At 37.0% G+C, this 11,037-nt stretch overlaps 1 protein-coding gene across 1 annotated transcript in view; it reads left to right on the top strand.

Annotated features, from left to right (window-relative positions):
• The window catches only part of JMY (junction mediating and regulatory protein, p53 cofactor), a 107,071-nt gene extending 99,477 nt beyond the window's left edge, over positions 1–7,594 (top strand). The window contains exon 11 of the mRNA XM_037032409.1: positions 2,304–7,594. The gene's annotated coding sequence lies outside the window, so the exon portion shown is untranslated. The remainder of the gene's footprint in view (positions 1–2,303) is intronic.
• The last annotated feature ends 3,443 nt before the right edge of the window (positions 7,595–11,037 follow it).

An 11,037-nucleotide genomic window follows, 5' to 3' on the forward strand; every position in this document is an offset into this window, starting at 1 on the left:
TTTTAGTCCTTTTATTACAGTTGCCTACAGTGGCCCAGTTCGGGTACATGGCCTGCCAGCAGTTGCTGAGGCCAGCCCATTCTCGTTTGTCTTCTTCCATTCCACCAGATCCTGCCCAAACACATAGACACTGCAGCAGTAGTTCCTATATTCAAGTGGCTGGGCTGTTATTTGTAGCTTCGGCTGCTAATTTAGCTGTATATCAGATGTTAAGAATATGTTCATGATAAATACTAATTTCAAAATTGTCTAAAGCTTTTCTTTATTTGACAGTATTTTTCATGGCTGGTGTATGTAGTATAATATTAAGAGAAACAGTGAAACACTTCCAGACAATCAGTAGACAGGGTGTACTCCCCACACGTGGAGCAGGTGGAGGCAGAGGAGCGGTATTTCACTGCCTGTTGTGTGCTCCCGGGAAATCCTTTTTAAAGGTTCTGGACTTGTAGATACTTCCCTGCAGATAGCTTAGAAGGCTATAATTTGTATTTCTTATTTTAATTAGCATCATTCTTAGAGATTTTAAATCATTAATGTAATTCATACTTCTTTGACGAGCTAATTTCTCAAAACTTCATGAAGTGAAACAAGAAGATTCCCCATTCTACTCTTTTCATAGGTAACTATAGGTAATACTGTCCTTAAAGGGCATTTCTAAACATAAGGAAATTTGCAGATTAGATAGACTTTTTATTGAGTTTCTGTTTTGTTTCCTGTGGGGTCCTTAAATTTATGAAGTCATTATAATGACGTTGTCCAATAGAAATACATAGTGAGCCACAGGTAAGATTTTAGAAGTCATATTTTAAACAGTCATATTTTAAAAAGGTAAAAAAAAATGGGTGAAATAGATTTTACTAATACTTTATATGATATATTCAAAAACAGTATCTTTCAAGATGTTTTGAATATAAAAAATTTGATGTAATTTACATTCTTTTGTCCTGAGTCTTCAAAATCTATCTTGTATTGTATACTTACTAGTATAAATTACAATGTAGCACATCTCAGTTTGGATGATAAATAATCAGTGGTTAAAGTGAAATGTACTATCAAAACAAAACTATATTTAGTGGACAAATACTTTACACTACTTCAGGTTTTAATTTAAATAAAATTAAAAATTCAGCTTCTTAGTCACACTGTCACATTTTTAAGTGCTCAGTAGCCACACATAGGTAGTTACAGTATTGGATAATGTAAGTCTATACAATAAGTTAGTACTGGGTTGGCCAAAAAGGTCAATTGGTTTTTTCCTCATAGTATGGCTCTAGTAGCACTTAGTTATCTTTATCTTAATTTGAAGCAATTTTGTTAGATTGTGTTGTGACAGCTGTCATATCAGCGTGCATTTATTTAAAAAACTTAACAAATTGATAAATTCTGTTTAATATTGAAGATGGAAGAAAATAACAGTTTCAGCATATTATGCTTTCTTATTTCAAGAAAGGTAAAAAGCAACTGAAAAAGCAAAAAAAGAAAAAGATTTGTGCAGTGTGTGGAGAAGGTGCTCCGACTATTTGAACACGTCAAAAGTGGTTTGTGAAGTTTTGTGCTGGAGATTTCTTCCTGGACAGTGCACCATGGTGCATTGAAGTTGATGGTGATCAGATTGAGACATAATTGAGAACAGTCAATGTTATACGACATAGGAGACAGCTGACGTACTCAAAATATCCAAATCAATAAAGTTATTAGTGAAGAATGTGTCTTTTATTTTACAGAAAAAAACTAAACAGACTCTTTGGTCAGCCCAATACTTTATTCCTGTGCATTGTCAGCTTTCATCTGATAAGTGGGCCTTTTATATAAATGCTCTGTGCCATAGGTAAGCACATAGATTTCAAACACAACTATTTTGAATTTTTAAAAGTCCTGGTAAACATCCATTTAAAAACTAGTATTAATTCTATTCTTTAAGTGTCAATATAACAGAAATTGTCCCCTAGTGATTTTTAAAGATGTCATTTAATAGTTATTACGCTGGCAGTTTATGAGGCAACTATTCTTAGGTTGTATTTTTCTTTGACATAAATGTTAGGGTAAAAGGAATAAAAATGAAAATAACATACAACCTTTTAACAGAGATCAATATCCGTATGTAAAGTTTTTGTTGCTTTTTGAATACAAGCATATCCTTTTTTTTAAGAGTCTCGTACACTGGCTGTGTAAGTGGCCATTTATAAGGAAAAAATATCAGTGTTCATTCTGGATATTGCAAAAGTATGAGAAAGCATATATACACACTTTCCTTTAATAGGTTGTCCTTTCATAATGCACTTTATTATTTTGTTTGTAAACAGGTGACTCAACAGAAAGAAAAATATCTGCAGTTGAAGATTGATTCATACTCTTTTGGAAAACAAATTTTAAGCACTTGGGTCCACAATTGGATTCCATTAGATCCAAAATGTATTGGCTCAGTGGTGTGAAAAAAAAGGAAGCACAATTGGCAAGTTATCACTTTTCCAATCATTCCAATAGATGGTGGAGTGTTAGATGTGGATGCTCCTGACTACAGTGAAGAAAAGGCCTTTCAAGGAGATTCTTGGGTGGTTGTTTTTTTAAAACTACCTTCCCTTCCTGTCCACCCACTTACATACTTGTGGTGGCCAGTAGAGGTAGTGGTCACTGTGAGCTGGAAGAACACTGGTTGACAGAGGTCTACTGTGAGCTGTATTGGGACTGCAGTGAGTAGGTCAGTCATCCGCTTGAAAATTGTAGAGCTTCTTCCATATCAGCGTATATAAATAGTGTGACACTGAAAAAGAAGTTCATCTTGATAGCTGTAGGACAGGAATTGAAAGAAAATCAGAGAGAAATATATCTGATGAAAATTTCCACATTACTGATCTCCAAAGGAATTTTCATAAAGATGTTAAACAACATCTGGAAAGATATATAACTATGGAGACACATCTGTTCATGTGTTTACCACAATATGATACATTTAACATGGCATATTTTTAGAAGACCACGCACTCTTACACTTTGTAAGTTTTCAAAGAAAAAATTCCCGTGCTTTTAAATAGCTCTTCATAATTGTGAATTTATAATAGTTTGAATTTTATGTGCAGCTTTGTTTATGAGAAGCAATAAATATTTCAAATTATTTTTAGTCTTTTTGTTTGAACTATTGCTTGATTACTATAATTCAACATGACTTTCCTATTGAGAATCAAAAATCACGATTCTGTAATAGGGATGCAGATCTTAAGTCTCTTTATCATGCACCATTTAAGTTTTTATTTTTATGCTCCACAGTGAAAAAATGTGTGCTCAGTGTTCAACAAATATGCAAAGAAAGTTATAGAAAAGTCTCCTTAGCTGGCATTTTACTGTCTTCACATGCTTCGAGTGGAATTGTGGGAGAGAGCCTTTGTCACTAAATTTTTAAACAGTAACTCTAGGTGCTGATTTTGCAGTGATGGAGTCCTGAAGGCCCAGTTCCATAACAGACAGTACTCTGTAGAGTGTAGTTCTTCATAAGACAGCTCTTGGCCTTTTGTGAAGGGAGTTAAGGACTAAAGTACCAAAAAGAACTTTTATTTCTTATGAGGCAGTAATTCTCTGGCCTAGACTCAGAAAGCAGTCTCAGTGTAACAGCCCCGATGAATTGGTCTATCTCAGAGTAAAAAGGAAATGCATACATCTTTGTCATTTTAAAGAGTTATTTTCTTCAAAATAATTATGGAGGAAATTTTCCAGCTACAGATTATATAAAACAAAGCCTCTCTGCTTAAATATTGGTAATACTTTTATTGATAAGACTGGGAGCTTTTGTATGGCATTTGCACAATACATTGGTTTATTCTAACGCTATTCTCACATCTGGGAAGATTAGAAATACAGATCTAATATATAAAACTAATCTTCATCCCACGATGGGGAATGGAGGCAGGTATTTTTTTCGGTATACCATCATCAGTAAAGCATTTAAGCATGTTTTTTAATCCAAAGAATGGTTGGTTTGATTGTTAATGTAGTTGAAAAAATGTTTAGTACATTTGTAAACCTTAAAAATATCATGTATCAATTTTATGCCTTTGGATGCTTGTTGACATGTTTTGTTTTTTCTTCGGTGACATTTAGAAAACACTGGATGATATAGTGTTAAATTAACAGAAAACGCACTAGAACTCTCATAAGTCTAGAGGGAATTGCTACCCATTTATGTAGTGTTACTGCTGAGATTCCTTTAAAAGACAGGCAGGCTCACTTGTAAAAATGCCCTGCAATCGGTCTTACTGAGCCATGTTATAATAAGTCTCCAGCAAGTCATGGAGGGTAGGTAGACACTCCACTATTCCTTGTAGGGGTGTGCCCACAGCTCTTAGCACGTTCCACTGTAGTACTTGGTGGAGGTTATCTCATGCTTGAAGATGAGTGGGTTAAAGCAGCCAGCTGTGCTTATTTTCTGGTAAACAGCTTCGTCTGGCACATTCACTTCCCTTCAAGGGTCAGATTCCTTCTTCCACAAAATTGCATGTTACCATAGGTCATCAACCTTTTAGAGTTCTCACAAATAGTATTAAAATTTAAAATAACTATGGTTGGGTTATCCATCAAGATGAGATGACCAGTTGAATCCTCATTTTAATTTTAAAGCAGTTTCACAACCCAACAACAATTACGTAGGCATAGTTAAATTCTTTCTTTTTTCTTGCCCCTAATCTGATAAGCTTCTTTGGCCTTAGTATTGCATTTGTATGTGTTTAGTTATGATGGTATTTACAGATGATATCAGTTCCAAAGTTGTCTGTATTATTCATATGGTTTTAAATATTTGACAGTTATATTTCTGATAAGGTATCATTTCCATTTTAAGAATCCACAAACAGCTGCTTGTTTGTGCCTAACACCATATATAAGTTAATCTACCAATCTAGTCTTGACTGCACCATATTTAAAAATAGGGAAACAAGTAGATGATGATTGGGAGATGTTTTGAGGCTAATGTTACTGCTCACTTGAATGTCAATTTTAAATATTTCTTCTAATGCAACTTAAATTATGTGTATCTAACCCATGTGGCATGTACAAAAAAGGTATTACTAATGGTTTAAAATCCTAATGGTACTGTAGTGTAGTAGTATGAGGAAATGCCTGGCTAAAGAGGATTTTTAAAAAATAAGCAGTTGTTTTGCTTGTTTGATGTACATTTTATAGGCTTACTGAGTTTGTGAGCAGCATAAAAACAATGGTTCCTTAATTCGGCATTGTGAAACGGAAACATTTCTATAAAATGCAATTTTCAAATCCATTTTCAGGTGGACTCTTTGACACACCTGGGACAGGTGATCAGGTAGAGTATTTCCACAGTGGGAATGTGGGGCTTTTCTTACATGAAACCATAGAAAGTTTTCAGCACTTTTACATATAATGAGAGGGGGAAAGGTCTTGTTTTTCCAAAGCTGAATTTGGTGGCAGTATCTGGTAACATAGGGTGTGGCCACTTCTGTAAAGCATGCTGTGGCCACAGCAGGCGTGAAGAATCAAAACTCTGGTATCGGTGGAACAGAAGTGAATGGGGAGCATCCTCTGTGTTTGCATGGGACCAGTATACAATGAATACAATTTAATTTTATACATTCCCTAAGACTCCAGTTTTTAATTACATTCACTGAGTATGTATATATATTTAAGTCAATGCTTTTAGCCTAAGAAAAGTTGTTTCTTTCACTAAATATAAGGATTTTTTTTAATCTTTATAATTTCATTATTATGTATTTAACATCAGATATCAACCTGTAAAGTACTAATGGGTCCTTAAAGGCCTTATCAGGGAGTTGAAATTTCCTATATTTCACCAGGTTACTTGTAAAAAATCTTTTTTGAACAGTTGTAAAACATTTAAAAACGGTCAGACTCATTGTTAACATGCAGCCATTCGATAGTGAAAGCAGAAACCTTAAGTTTTGCCTAATTCTTGCACTGAATTTAATTAATATAAATGTGCGTTTTAAACAGATTTTATTCCCCATTTATTGCTTCACATAGCAGAACTCTGCTTAGGGTCAGAGGACTGACTGGCAAGATTTATTTCCGAGGGCAGAGAGGTAGGAAGGGAGAAGCACCTTACTGTCCGAGCGGGTTGCGTTTCTGTAGTGCTGCTGAGCAACGCAGGACTTACTTCGGAACTTTGCTGCAAAGTGCTCTTTAGTTAAAGCACATGAAAAAAATCTCTGCGTAATTGCTTTGTAAAATGAAGCAACAGTATTTTTATTCTATAAATAAAGTCTAATTTAAAAGTTTTTCCTAAAAAATGAGTTTATAATGCTGCCTAAACTATCATATATGTAAACAGATTTTTTAAAGGTGAGAGGGAGTCTGGATTCTGTGTGTGCCTGTGTATGTGTGTTAAATGTTTGCTCATTGAGTTATTTCAAAGATGTGTTCATTCTGAAATTTTCTCTTTGCCCACAGTAAGTGTACAGCTTGGTATTTGAGGAATTTAATTGAATTCCAAATTTATAAATATTTCTCCCCTTTGTACATTTATTATGACACTGTAAGGTGCATGTACAGAAAATACCTCTGAGATTGACATATTGAAATATCAATGTTATATCACACTGAATCTCAAAGCAATCATTTGTTTTGAGGGTTAGAGGAAAGTTTTGGGTTTTTTTTTAAGTCAGGTATAACTAAGAGTGGCTGATTAGGGGGAGTTAAGGAGGGACCAAGGAGAAAGTGATAATGTAGACATGTACAAAAGGCATAGGTGTTGGTTATAGAGTTCAGTTTCAACAAGGGAAGTTTGGGGCTTTTTTTTAACTTGCATGATTTATGGTTAACTATCAAAGAGTGTAACGAGTTATTCTAGCTTTTCCCAATACTAATTATATTTGTTTTGAGTATCCATACAATCACAAGGTGGCATTTTCCCTTAAGAACCAAAAGGAGTAGACAGTACAACCCACACAGTGACTTCAGCTTGGGTGGACTCCTCACAGTCTCATTGATTCTCTCATTTGTACTGTATGTATTGCCAATGTTGAAACCATAATACATAATTAATAAAAAATTGAAGGCCACACATCATTTTGCATGAATAAAAGCCCATTAGGGCTAATGAAACTGATACGTTTTTTATCCTTCCTGACAAATGAAAATTTTAATGGCAAACCAGTTCCAGCTTTGTGCAATATTACAATGGTAGAAGCAAAACACTAGCACGTTGTGCTTGGCTTTCAAGGATGGCTTTAACACTGTTACATTACATGGGCAGTGTGCACAGTGTATTGTAAATGCCAACTCTTGCAAATTTACAATACTTAAATATGCTCAATTAACACTCTGAAGTATTAAAAGTTTAAAGAAAAAATTAAGCAAGCATTTATAGCAATACTCTGATATCTCCAATAATTGTTTTGACTGTTGCCTTTTGCTCTTTAGTGCAACTTTTCTGCATTGTAATTATCATACTGCTTTGTATTTCATGTTTTTTACACTCGTGACTTCAGAGTTAAGTACTTGTACACCAAGTATTGCAATCATCTTTCTTTTCCTGTACATGCTATGTAACAACATACAGTTTTGGTGCTTAACAATATTCTGGTTTTTCTTTAATAAAAGATATTTATTGAATTAATCTCCTTTTGTTTGTTTAACATGGATGGTAGATGCTGTCACTTCATTTCAAATGGAAGGCGCCTGGCAAGTTGGACACTTTTTACATTGAACAGGATTCAGAGACTATTTGCCCTGGTACTTCCGGCTCTTCCCAACCATTATTTATAATGAAATACTTTAATGGCAGCTTTATTTGTGCTACTAACAGCCTTATTCATGTCATCTGTGTTCACTATGCACAAACTTTGAAAATACTGGCTTCCAAAATCAGAAGGTCCTCAAGTGCCTTTCATTATGGCAGACCGTCTGTGATTATCTAATTGAGCAAAAGCATTAGCTTTATGCTTAAACATAGGACTAGCTCGGCTGGATCCCAGCAGATGCTCTCCCCCACTGCCGACTTGATGAAGCTCACACACAAGGGCACACGTCCAAAGGATGCGTCCTTTAGTGGATTTGGGTCCCAGATGTTGCCAAACCCTCCTTTTTTTCCAAGCCCTCATTTATAAAATAATGGTCTAAACAGGTGAGCTTTGGACTTGTTTCCAGCTCCATGATTCTGTATTTAACCGTATTTCCCAAGCGCTCAATCTCTCTGCCAAGGGGTCCCCTTTCCACAGGGAGCCCCACCACCTTGTCGTACACGAGAAACAACTTCTTCACTATTAGCATTTTCTCCAGATCTCTCCACTAGTAATCTTCCTCACCAGTTGCGTACGCTCGTTTTTCTCTAAACCTGTTCATCAACTGCTTAACCTCTAACAAACCTCTACCAAATTTTCCTACAAGTTCATACAAGTCCATCCTCATCCTAGCAGCCTCCTCCTCTCTCCCCCAGCCTCCTCCATTTGCTCTTGGTTGTGGCTCTGACTAACTCTATATGCCCAGACCATCAAGCATCTTTCTAATCTCCGATTCTTCCCCGTCACTAATCCAGTGGGCGGGCCCTGCGGTACATTCAGTAGAGCCCAGGACTTGCTGCCTCCACACTGGCTAAGGAAAACATGCACCGATGCTACAAGGCTTTCTTCAGGGAGGCGGGTCTCCTTTTCATGCATTTACTGCTGGGATCTCCACTCTACAACAGGCTCATGTCGTGCCTTTCCACCAGCACAGTGTCGGTCTGAAATGCTGCTCTCATCTCACCACCATCTAACCTCTATCCACTGGGAGTTAATCTGGAAAGCAGATGGGGGATGTGTGTGGCCCTCCCTGTCTGTCAAAATCCTTAATCAGAACATTGAAAGAAGGAAAATAAAGTTAAGGTGTGAAAGGAAGAATTACAGAACTTAACCTTCACAGTTCTACAAGTACTACTGACCATTTGAGGTACAAGAAAGGAGGTTAGATTCTGAGTTGTCCACGGTGATAACTACTAAGTGGCAGAGAGCTTTGCTTAACACCCCTCCATTGCCCCTGTAGCACCTTCCCCTTCACTCTCAGCCCTCCTGAGGTCCAGCCAGTGCTCAGCTCTCTGTTCAGATTGTCTGCAAAGCTCCTCTCGTCCTGACTAGTTTCTCTTTCCCATGTCTCTAAATGACATCGGTGTCATGACAATCCCCAGTCTTGTTGAAGTTTTTTTCTGGCCAATACCTTACCTCTTCTCAGAACACTAGCTCTGTTAGTATTCAGCTGCCTGGTGATGTCTCCATTTGGATGCCTCATACCTGTCTCAAATAGAACATGTCCAAATAGTTGCTGTAACCCACCCCTTCCTGGCTTGGCTTTTCTTTGACAAGTCATACAGTTTTGCATTTGGAGCCTGGAAGTTATCCTTGCTGCCTTCCTCAGCCTCTACTTCCAATCTTCAACAAGTCCTTTCAGGCCTGCCTCCAGTTGCACCTGGCACACATCCATTGCGTTTTCTGTCTCTCAGTACCCTCTGGTCCAGACCATCTTTACCTTAACTAGACCAATACTCTAGCCACTTAACTGATCTTTTCACTGTTGCTCTTGTCCTCCTTCCAACTTACTCCACCCACAGTCAAAGTGGTGAGATCGTGTCACTCTCCCCTGCATAAGACCCTCCAGTTGCTTTCCATTGCACTTAGAATAAAACCCAAATCCTGAGTAGGCAATTCATAAAGGAAAAAAGTCCACTTCATTAATAACGAGAACATAAACCAAAATAAGATACCATTACACTCAAGAATGGTTAAAACTGAGAAGGTTGAAATTTTGAATATTGTCAAGGATTTAGAAGAAAACAACTTTTTCATACACTGCTGGTGGTAGTGTAGTGACACAATGATTTTGGAAAACTGCAAGGCATTAGCTACAACAGTTGATGTGTGCTCACCCTGTGACCTAGCAGAAATATTCAAATCAGGAGTCATCTGCAAGAATAGTATTCTTCATAATAGCCAACAACGGAAGTAACCTAAATGTCCACCCACTGATGAGTAGACAGGTGCGGTACAATATGCCTGCAATGTGGTGGCGTCATACAGTGGAGCGCTAGAGAACAATAAAAGTGAATACAGCTACACAGTTTGGATGAGTCTCACTGACAAAAGTTGAGCAAAAGAAGCCAAAAGGAATAATGTGTGATTCCAGGCATGTAAAGTAAAAAAAAAAAAAACCAGGCCAAACTAAACTATGGTATTTAGGATATTGTTTAGGCAATAACACTTTAAACAGGCAAGATGATTACCATAAAAATCATCACAGCGGTTTGGTCACCATCGGGGGCAGAGCCAGCTGCAGGACTGGAAGGGGCTGGTGGAGCTGCGTTGGGCCCTCAGTCTCCTATGTCTTGGCCAGGGCGGTGCTGGGAGCAGGGGTCCACTTTACAATAATTCAGTAAATGTTACATTTATGTTTCTGTATTTTTCTGAATAATTTCATAATAAAGGTTTTTAAAAAAAATCTTAATGTAGGGTTTTTTATAATTATAGAAATTGTTTCTAAAATACAAGATGCCAAAACCTTTTTCTCCACAAAATGCATTGCTTGTTCCACAAAAGAATAATGGAAAAACTGGCCCCTCTCAGACTTCGGCTCTGCAGCGCTCTGTGTACCATCCTTGGCTGTGCGTGTGATTGTGTTACACTTTTCTAGGTGTTTTACTATTTGAGTTTCTTATGAGGAAGCAGGTAGGAAAATCTTTGAAAATTTCATGAAGTAAAATGTCACAATGTCGCAACATTGCATAGCATCATGATTAAGAGCAAAGGCTCTTGAGACACCTTTGTGTCTACTCTGTGTCTACAGATTTCTGTGTGCTTCAGTGTGTTCATCTGTAATACGGAGGCAATGATTTCTACTTCGTATGGTGGTTGTATGGATCAAATGCATAAATAAATGTTGGCTATTATTCTGAACATAGAATGCCAAAATTCTCTCACACACAAACCACAAAGATTTGAGGAATTTAGAAGCAAGAACATCTGAAACTAGACTAGATGCTCCTGACAGTCTGAAAAGACAGCAATAATCATCTACATTCCCTTCTTTAATAGA

This window comes from Sturnira hondurensis, unplaced genomic scaffold (assembly GCF_014824575.4).
Source record: "Sturnira hondurensis isolate 20B ecotype Veracruz unplaced genomic scaffold, ASM1482457v3 Scaffold0021354, whole genome shotgun sequence".
NCBI classification, from domain to species: Eukaryota; Metazoa; Chordata; class Mammalia; order Chiroptera; family Phyllostomidae; genus Sturnira; species Sturnira hondurensis.